The following is an 11214-nucleotide window of genomic DNA, read 5'->3' as shown; positions in this document are numbered from 1 at the left end:
AGACCGGCAGCAGCTCTCCCAGGTCTCAGGCAGAGGTCTTTCACATCACTTCCTTGCCTAGTCCCTTTAACTGGAGATGTCAGGGATTGAATTTGGGACCTTCTGCATGCCAAGCAGATGCTCAACCACTGACCCACAGCCCCTCCCCCTTGTAGCCACACCCTACTTGTAAGGTGCTCTAAGAAGGTGAGCTATCACTGTTCAAATGGCAGTGTGGTGTAGTGGTGAATGTGTCAGACTAGAACCTGGGAGACCTAGGCTCAAAAGCCCACTCTGCATTGAAGTGGGCTGGGCAACCTTGAAGCAGTCACTCACCATCAGCCTAACCAACTTCACAGGGTTGTTGTGAAGATAAAACGGAGAAAGGAAGAACAACTTTTGCAGCAGCGGAGCTTTTAGGAGGAAGGGCTTAGATCAAATCAAGCTTGAACTGACCCTAGAAGCTAAAATGACTAAACTGAAGCTGTCCTACTTTGGTCACATTATGAGAAGACAAGAGTCACTGGAAAAGACAATCATGCTAGGAAAAGTTGAAGGCAGCAGGAAAAGAGGAAGTCCCAACAAGATATAGATTGACTCTATAAAGGAAGCCACAGCCTTCAGTTTGCAAGAACTGAGCAAGGCTGTTAATGATAGGATGCTTTGGAGGACATTGATTCATAGGGTCACCATGAGTCAGAAGCGACTTGAAGACACTTAACACACATAACTCTAGATAAATAAAGCCACAAAGGGACCCTGCCTCTGCGTCAGTGCTTTCCAAATAGAATAAATTCACACATTCAGATTCTGAGTCACTGGGTGGGAATGCCCATGTGAACCGTTGCTTATGAACCAGCATGGTGTAGTGGATAAAAGCGGTGGTTTGGAGCAGCAGACTCTGATCTGGAGAACCGTGTTCAATTCCCCACTCCTCCACATGAGTGGCAGAGGCTAATTTGATGAACTGGATTTGTTTCCCCACTCCTACACGCAAAGCCAGCTGGATGACCTTGGGCTAGTCGCAGCTGTCTTAGAGCTCTCTCAGCCCCACTTACCTCACAGGGTGTCTGTTGTGGGGAGGGGAAGGGAAGGTGATTGTAAGCTGGTTGGAGTCTCCCTTAAGTGGTAGAGAAAGCCGGCATATAAAAACCTCCACCTCCTCTTCTTCGAGAACTGCAGCACAGAGGTGATCCTGAAATGTACAGAAAGCCAAGAGGCCCTGCTTTCAGGACCCAGAGAAACCGGACCAAGCGACCCGACCGACCTTCACAGGGCTGCGTGTGGTCTGATGCGCAAAAAGGGTTCCCCTGTCCTAATGAAGACTTTCCCCTGACAACGGTCAAGCCTTTGCGAATGAAGCCAAGCCGAGGCGGCGCTGGTTGCTTTTGCAGCCCGAGTGGGGAACGCTGTCCTATTAAATATGGAAAAGCTTGGCGGGGGATTCCAGTCTCCGGGCAGCTTTCCCAAGTCCCCCGAGGGGAGGAGATATGGGGGGTGGGGTGGAGGGGGCGAATTAGGAGGCGCACCGAAGACCGTCCTGCTCATGGTCCCCCAGGGGAAGCGCGTGGTTTGAAAAAGCGGCGCTGGCCATTAAGCTCTCCCCTCCCTCGCGCGCGTCCGCGGAGCGGGTGGGTCCAGCCCCACTGAAAACTTGGGTTGCGATCCTAGGGCACGTTTTGCTCAACCCTCTGCTCTGCCTGTTGGATTCGGTCCACGCGTCCTGTTGGCGCCAGTGGCAGTCATAGAATAATTGAATCACAGAGTTGGAAGGGACCACCAGGGTCATCTAGTCCAACCCACTGCACAATGCAGGAAATTCACAACTCCCTCCCCCCCCGTTACCCCTTATTCCGTGCCCAGAAGATGCCCTCCCTCTCATCATCTGCTTAAGGTCATAGAATCAGCATTGCTGACAGATGGCCATCTAGCCTCTTCTTAAAAACCTCCAGGGAAGGAGAGCTCACCACCTTCCGAAGAAGCCTGTTCCACCCAGGAACCGCTCTCACTGTTAGAAAATTCTTCGTGTTCAATCTGGCCCGGTTAAATACGCGGGGATTATTCACACACACACATTTACCACCTGGAGATTACTTGCATTTGTGAATGGGCTGAGCCCCGTCTAAAATTACAGGAAGGAGTCCCCTTGAGTCCGTTCACACGTTTCAGCCAGGAGCTATCTAGCAGTCTTGACTCATCAAGGGCTGGTTCACCAGCAGGTGTAAATCACTGGCCTTCTCTACCCTTGAGAAGAGCCAGCGTGGTGCAATGGTTAACAGCGGCGGTTTGAAGCGGTGGACTCTGATCTGGAGAACCAGGTTTGATTCCCCACTCCTCCCCATGAGCGGCGTAGGCTAATCTGGTGAACTGGATTTGTTTCCCCACTCCTACGCGTGAAGCCAGCTGGGTGACCTTGGGCAAGTCACAGCTCTGTTAGAGCTTTCTCAGCCCCACCTACCTCACAGGGTGTCTGTTGTGGGGAGGGGAAGGTGATTGGAAGCCGGTTTGAGTCTCCCTTAAGTGGTAGAGAAAGTCGGCATATAAAAACCAACTCTCCTCCTCCTCCTCTTCTTCCATTATTATTCCTGGGCATTCGACTAGCGGTAGCTGAACGTATGAACGGGTTCCACGGGAGAAACACTTATGATGGACCATTCGGGCAGGCCAGTTATTACCTGAAGGTGTGGCTGAAAGAATTGCCTTGCGCCTGCGAGTCAACCCTCCAAACTTGCGGACTCACCGCTTTCTGGAACACGAACGTCAGAACCCCAGCTCACACGTCACCCAGTGGCAGGGTGCGAAATTCAGACGCGCTCCTCTGGTCAATTCCCTTTGCCAAGGACGGCCTTCTTGTCCTTCTCCTGGAGGTCCCCAACCCCCTTAGGAGTAAACCCAATCGCGCTGCCCTTCCACTAAAAAAATAAAAATCCAGGAGGGGTGGAGATCGATTAGAAGTTAACACTTAACATCTGTAAAGCTGCAGCTCACCCCCCCAAAAAAAAACCAGAATGAGCGACTTGCCTTCCATCCCCAAACGCGCTCTGCGCCTCCCCCCTGCCCCCCACCCCAATCCCGCTCTCTACTGGTGCAAATCGGCGCCCATTCCCGGGGAAGAGAGGAGGCCGGGAAAAGAGTTTCCTTGTCATGTAACACATTGCGCTGATTTATTATAAAATTTTAACGAAATCATGCATATTTTAACAGCCTTTAATCACGGGCATGAAAATTTAATTCATGAACTGTAGCACGTTTAAATAAATGAAGTGTTAATTCATTAGGATTAATTAATTTGTTAAAGGATTGTGGGCACGGCTAAGGTGAAAGGAAAACTCTTTGTTGGTTTCCTGGCTTAATCGCCAGGTTTTGTTAGCAGTGATAATAATTTTAATATATATATATATATCCCAAGACTACTTGGTGCAAGTGAATCTGGAAGGGTGACAGTAGTGGGAACAGCCCCAGCACAGGGGGAGAAAAACACACATTTGTGAAAGGGGCCATCCCAACCAACCTGGTCACTGGTATGTTTACACTGTACATTAAGGTTCATACCATTCACCTTGTTTCTTTTTTCTTGAATGTGTGTGCATAGTTTAAGAAGAAGAGTTGGTTTTTATATGCCAGCTTTCTCTACCGCTTAGTGCAGAATCAAACCGGCTTACAATCACCTTCCCTTCCCCTCCCCACAACAGACACCCTGTGAGGTAGGTGGGGCTGAGAGAGCTCTAAGAGAGCTGTGACTAGCCCAAGGTCACCCAGCTGGCTTCCTGTGTAGCAGTGGGGAAGCCAACTCAGTTCCCCAGATTAGCCTCCGCTGTTCATGTGGAGGAGTGGGGGATCAAACCCGGTTCTCCAGATCAGTCCACCGCTCCAAACCACTGCTCTTAACCACTATACCATGCTAGCTCTCTGAAATTCAGTTCAAAATCTTTACAGCTTTATAATGCTTAGCCTTATGATCTAAACCACATTATGGGAGGGGGGAAACAGCCAGAAACTGTGTGACCTATGTCCATAAGGCTTAGATCACCTCTCTAGAAGTGTAGTTGAATCACTCACTCTGGTATAACTCACAGTGAGGCTCAAAAAGGGGAGAGCTGAAGAGAGGCAATGTGGTGTAGTGGTTAGAGCATCAGACTAGAGTCTGGGAGACCAAGGTTTGAATCCCCACTCTGCCATGAAAGCTTGCTTGGGGCAGTCACCCTCTCTCAGCCTAACCTACCTCGCAGGGTTATCGTGAGGATAAAATGGAGGAGAACAACATCTACTGTTTTGGATGAAGGAAGTGCAGAAACAAACTCTCCTTTCTGTAGTGGGGGAGTGCACAAAGTCACACTTAGATGAGAAAACCAACCTGAGGATTTCAGTGGATGAAGCATCAGAGCTGAGAAGAAGAAGAGTTGGTTTTTTACATGCTGACTTTCTCTATCACTTAAGGGAGAATCAAACTGGCTTATAATCACCTTCCCTCCCCACAACAGACACCCTGTGAGGTAGGTGGGGCTGAGAGATCTGTGACTAGCCCAAGGTCACCCAGCTGGCTTCATGTGGAGGGGTGGGGAATCAAACCCGGTTCTCCAGATTAGAGTTTCCGACTTGTCTTCAAGGGCAAACTCACTTCCAGTGAGTTAACAGTAGGCTAGATTCAAGGTTACAAAGTAGTTGTCAGGCAATGGTCTCATTATTGCTTGGAGAAGGTGAACCTACCAATTGATAGGAGGGGCAGATATGTGAATGTGCGCATGAAGAACACCACTGTTCACAGTTATGGAAGAGAAGGAGAGAGAGACGGAAGCTCTGCTCACAACTTACAGTGAATGCATACACAATTGTGTACAGAGTACACTCAATTGTTCTTTATACATGTGTTGAGCGATTCTCGTGTTTACATTCAAATAAAACCAGGGACCACATTTGTCCTGGTCCCTGGTTTTATTTGTAAAGTAAATGCACATTGGCCATTTCTTACAAAGGTACACATGTATAGGCGGGTTGAATACATGAACACATGAAACTGCCTTATACTTTAGACCCTTGGTCCATCAAAGTCAGTACTGTCTACTCGGACCAGCAGTGGCTCTCCAGGGTCTCCGGCAGAGGTCTTTCACATCACCTACTTGCTTAGTCCCTTTAACTGGAGATGCCAGAGATTGACCCTGGAACCTTCTGCATGCCTCTGCATGCAAGAAGAGGGTCTGCCACTGAGCCACAGCCCCTCTCCCTTGTATGTGTGTCCGCTATTAACATGTGAATGGGGCTAGACAGAGCTGTGACTTTCTTGGCAAATGAAGCTCCTTGGGGAGGCAGAGTCTGTCCAGGAACAGACATGTTGCCTCATAGCTTTAAAGAAGCCAAGCATATCTCTCCCAAGTCTCTCATTCAAAGGAAACCAGACCCAAGCAAGGCTCCAATTGGAACTTCTCACCACTCTGGGATGTAGAAACACCAAATGAGGATGTTCCAGTCTGGAACATGGGGACATTAATAATTACATGGCGAGTTGTTGTGAGGTACTTAGCCTCAGTTCGCCACCACATCTGATCCCACCTGCAACATATGGACAATACTGGAGGGGCTGTGGCTCATTGCTAGAGCATCTGCTTGGCATGCAGAAGGTCCCAGGTTCAATCCCGGAATCTCCAGTTAAAGGGACCAGGCAAGTGGGTGATGTGAAAGACCTCTACCCGAGACTCTGGAGAGCCGCTGCCGGTCTGAGTAGACGATACTGATTTTGATGGACCAAGGGTATGATTCAGTATAAGGCAGCTCCATAGAGAAGGCCCATGGCTCAATGGTAGAGCATCTGCTTGGCATGCAGAAGGTCCCAGGTTCAGTCCCCGGCATCTCCAGTTCAAGGGACTAGGCAAGTAGCTGATGGGAAAGACCCCCTGCCTGAGACCCTGGAGAGCTGCTGCTGGTCTGAGTAGACGATACTGACTTTGATGGACCAAGGGTCTGATTCAGTATAAGGCAGCTTCATGTGTATTCTCAGCCACCGCCCATCCCCAATGTGGGCGTCAATTCACACAGACTTCCTCTCTCCTCAGTCTGTAATATGGGGGGAACTGTCCAGCATTGGGTTGGAGCCAACTAATATTTTTGCTGGTGAAAAATAAAACACTATGCTGGGGATCAGGGGACCAGCATGGATGGACAAAAGCTATGTCGGATTGGGGCTGTAATGAGGATGAGAATTAGGAGAGATGGAGCAAAAGCTGACTGGATACAACCCACTATTTCTCCCCTTTTAAAATTCTCCGGGGGGGGGGGGCATTTTTTGAGGTAGCTGCAAGGGACTTTATTTGCATGAACCCCAAAGAATGGTAAAGTTTGGGCCAGGGGGGTCCAATGTTATGGGGTCTCGAAGGGATTGATCCCCTCCTCGAGAAGCAAATGCTTCTCTATGGAGGAGGGGGCAATCCCTTCGAGACCCCATAACATTTGACCCCCTGACCCAATTTTCACCAAACTTTGCAGTTCATGCAAGGAGAGTCCCTTAAAGCTACCCTGAAAATTTGGGAACTCTACCTCCAAAAATGCGTCCCCCAGAGCTCATTTAAAAAATTCCCATAGGGAAAAGCCTGGGGAAAATTGAAGCTGAAAAAAGCCGAATACGTATTTGGCTGATTCAGCAATCAGCTGTCCACCTTCGGCTTTATTCCCAGTTTTAATATTCAGCTTTAATTAAATCTGAAAGAAGCCAAAAACGCCTTTTGGGAGGTTTATTTTTGATTTGGGTTTATCGATATGCACATCCCTACTACCTTGGAAGGAAGAAAAAAATTATAGTCAAGGATGGAGATGTGAATTGTGGGGCAGACATCTTACTACTCTTTTTTTCTCTCTCCCCCCCCCCATCCAGCTTTTAAGGGTTCCTATTATTTTGATGGTAAAACAGTCCTGGCACAAGGATTAATTAGGACAGGAGAAAACCACATTTCCTGGAACATAGTTAATTGCATGCACCTTCACTTCTCAAAGGCCTGTTTAAGCTGCCAAGGGGGGCTGAGCTTGAAAAATGGAGGGTGAAAACAGGGTCAGAGGATGTGCCCCTTACCTGAAAAAGGAGATATCAAGTGCCCTTCCATGTATTACACAGCTCAGAGAGCCAGCATGGTGTAGTGGTTAAGAGCGGTGGAGTCTAATCTAATCTAATCTAATCTGGAGAACCGGGTTTGATTCCCCTCTCCTCCACATGAGCGGCGGACTCTAATCTGGTGAGCTGGGTTAGTTTCCCCACTCCTACATATGAAGTCTGCCAGGTGACCTTGGGGTAGTCACAGATTTCTCTGAACTCTCTTAGCCCCATCTATCTCATAAGGTGTCTGTTGTGGGGAGAGGAAGGGAAGGTGACTGCAAGCCGGTTTGAGACTCCTTAATGGTGGAGAAAATTGGGGTATAAAAACATGTTATTATTATTACTCTCCTTCCTCAACAATATATTTTTTGTTGACCTAGCACCAAACCTCAGCTGTGGGAGCTATGGAGCAATTGCATTGCTATAGGCCGCAACTGAAATTCAGGGCCAGTTCAGCAGAAAGCTGGTCATGCAGCCCTGGACCTCAGCAGTCTTGGACTGTGGGCAGGGAAAAATTCCCAGCATACCTTCCACCATATTCCTTGCAGCCCTCTAACTTGTATTCTTTTTTTTCTAAATACTTCTAGAGATCAGAACTGAACTGCATATCCCATAAAAAGTGGTCGGTTGACATGGTAAGATGTGAGATTTTCCATTCACAAAAGTGAGCTCTATTCAGGCAAGCATTAAAAGCTACGATTTCATGAGTGGTTGGTGTTTTTGCTAGCTAAATTTGAGATTACTTCAAAACATTTTAAGTTTCTGTCTTCCTCTTTTGAGTTTTAATTTGATAGATATAAATGTAAATATAAATGTTATCAAAGATTGTCATATTAATTTATTGTATTTTTAGTGTACTTCTTGTAACGGCCTTTGGCCCTGTGCAATAAACTTGAACCTTGAACCTTCTTCTAATACCTTGTTGAAAAAGTTTCACTGTACTATTAACTCCCCTACTCCCAGTAAAATTGGTCAATAGAATGAAAGGGTACATGAATTCTGTGGAAAAAGCTGGCTTGTTCCAACCCATTGCGTTGCTTTCCTCCGGAACCGGAAACATGGGATGGTCCCTTTTCCTGCCACTTCCTTTCTTCTGAATGCCAGAAGGGAATGAAGAGTAGCAGCTGAGCCAAAATGTTGGTTGCATCTTAACTCTGGAAGAACTGCTGACGTTGAAGGATTGTAGATTGCAACAATTGTAGAGCTTCCAAGACAGACCTTTAGTTTTGCTGTCATACAAACCATGACAATCAGTCTCAACAAGTGGACAATTGTGCGCCTGGAATTACACATTGACATTCAAAATTGAGCACTGCAATTTTTATCCAAGAGCAAAAACGCAGTCAGGGCTTACTGCATGATAATATGTAGGGCTTGGGAATCACAGCGGTGTTTTTTAAACTTTAATTTATTTATTTTAATAACGGTCATATTCTATTTTGATAGTGTTCTTATGGTTTGTCCTCAAATCTGCCTTGTCTTTGTTAGTAGGCTGATGACATGCATTTCTGTATTTTTATAATGCTGGTCAAATGACCGTAATAAATTGGAATTAAATTGGAATTGGACAGGGCTTATTGGCTAGTCCTCATAACTGGCATCTTGGTCAACTTTTGACAACACACCGGCTTGTGTGCAAACCTCGCATTATTAAACATGTAACAACATGCACAGAGAGACCCACATGCACAACCTCGAGTGGGTCATGAACGGGAGAGATGTGACCTTCAAGAGGATATGCCAATGCTTCTGTTGCTATTCAGGTAACTTTGAGCAGCTGAGTGATAAGTTCATGTTTGTTCACAGAAGTACATTCATTTGTGTAAATAAAAAGTTTCCATTGAGGATGGCACTGTGGAGTGTTGTGATAGGATCCACTCCTTTCTACCTGTTTTTCCCTCACATAGAGAATCTACACTTGAAAAACTCATGATGGAATTAACCTTCCATCAAATTCTTTCCCCCTTGTAACCTGTCCCATGAAAAAGGATTGTTCCATACATATCTGAACAAAAGAGCAGTGACTCACAAAAACTCATATTGAAATACAGGTTGTTAGTCTTTAAGGTGCTGCTGGACTTTTGTTTTGTAGTGCCCACAATGAGCTAGAGCGGGGGTGTCAAACTCAATTGTTACAAGGGCCGGATATGGCCGGATATATTAGAGGAAGGGCTGTGGCTCAGTAGTAGAGCATCTGCTTGGCATGCAGAAGGTCCCAGGTTCAACCCCCGGCATTTCCAGTTAAAGGAACTAGGCAAGTAGGTGATGTGAAAGACCTCTGCCTGAGACCCTGGAGAGCCACTGCTGGTCTGAGTAGACAATACTGACTTTGACAGACCAAGGGTCTGATTCAGTACAAGGCAGTTTCATGTGTTCGTGTGTATGTTTCCTGCACAGAGCTTTGCCTTTACTGCTTTCAGTTATACTCTTACCTTTATTAGGGGAATGTGGTGTAGTTGTTAGTGTCAGATTCGTTTCTTGGAGACACAGGTTAAAATACCCACTCTTCCGTGGAAACTCACTGGGGTCTTTCATGCATGGCTGTTTCCCTCGCCGTCATCCCTCCAATGACTTTGGGTCTTTGTTTTGAATATGCATGCCGTGTCCGACCATCAGAGGTTGCCTCGCTCTCCCCCTGCATTTCCCTGAGTTTTCCGAAACCTGCTTTATCTCAAATTTGCCTTACGGGCAAAACACGGGGAAATGCAGGGAGCAAGGCAACGTTTGACGCCTAGCTCATGAATTCCACAAATTATGCGCTCTTATACGAACAGCGTGGTATAGTGGTTAAAGTGTTGGAGTAGGATCTGGGAAATCCAGGTTCGAAACCCCACTCTGCATGGAAACTTGCTCGGTGACCTTGGGCCAGTCACACACTCTCAGCCTCGACTCTGGCAAGTATTTGGATGGGAGACCTCCAAGGAATACTAGGGGAATGATGTGGAGGCAGGCAATGGTAAACCACTTTTGAATGTCTCTTGCCTTGAAAACCCTACATCAGCTGTGACTTGATGGCAAAAAACAACAACACACACAATTTTTTATAACTGCACATTAGCAGGAAGATGTGGGGTTGTGATTCTAGAATGTGGAAGTTGGACCCCACTGGGTGTGTTTGGGAAACTAAGAGTGGATTCCTAAGAAGAGTTACTCCTGTCTAAGCCCACTGAAATGAATGGGCTTAGACTGGAGTAACTCTCCTTAGGAATGCACTGTAAGTCTCTCCCTACCCTATCTTCCAGAGCTGCTATAGGGATAAAATGTGGTAGGCCCACCTACATTACTACATTACCTATTAAGCTCCTCAGAGGACAGAAAGGATACACACTCAGGATATTTGCTGTATTACTATCCTATTTTGACAGCAGTGGTAAGCATTTCTATTACAGAGAACAGCTTAATGAAAATTCAAGTAGCCTTTCTAATTACAGAAGTCCCCCCGCAATCCCTCCTACCCTAATTCAATATTTGAAGCAACATCAAGGATTACAGTGCTTGTGACATTTTTTTATTCATTCCACATAGAAAAGCATGCAGTATTAATGTAAAACAGTACAGTATTCATGTAAAATGTTTGGTGCACATTCAGTAAACAAGCTATTAGCATACCAACCCATTTTTATGAACTATATAGGCACAAACAACACGGTCTTATACAAGTGCAGGGTGTGGGGTTTTTTTGTTTGAAAGTTAAAAGCAGTGTTTAATTAAAAATAATAATAACTGGGTTCTCAGTCTTAAGCAAGAAGACATTTTTCTCCCCAACTGAAAATTTGTCTGGAGGAAAAAGACGATTCTAACAGCTACACACCGAAGGTACCGATACGGCAGAGACACAGGGTGTCATGCGGGTATGAGCAGGCAAACATTTCATTCTGAAAGCCAAGTTCAGAGAGAAGCGGGACTCGGCAATAGCTGCCACCACATTTTTGCACAGGAAAAGATAACCCAGGGGAGACGCCGTCACGCCGGCTTCTCACCAATATAAAGAGCTGCCTCATCGAGAAACCCATTTCGAAGCTCTGTTGCATTCAGCAACTGGACATTTAACAGCTCCTTGAAAAGGACTGAAGACTTCATGTAACCCACACTAAAAACAAAACAAAAAATACAATACACCAACCCCTAGGCATCTAAACTCAAGACATCTATCAAGA

This window comes from Euleptes europaea, chromosome 16, assembly GCF_029931775.1.
Source record: "Euleptes europaea isolate rEulEur1 chromosome 16, rEulEur1.hap1, whole genome shotgun sequence".
Classification (NCBI taxonomy): Eukaryota; Metazoa; Chordata; class Lepidosauria; order Squamata; family Sphaerodactylidae; genus Euleptes; species Euleptes europaea.
This window is presented reverse-complemented; position numbering follows the sequence as displayed.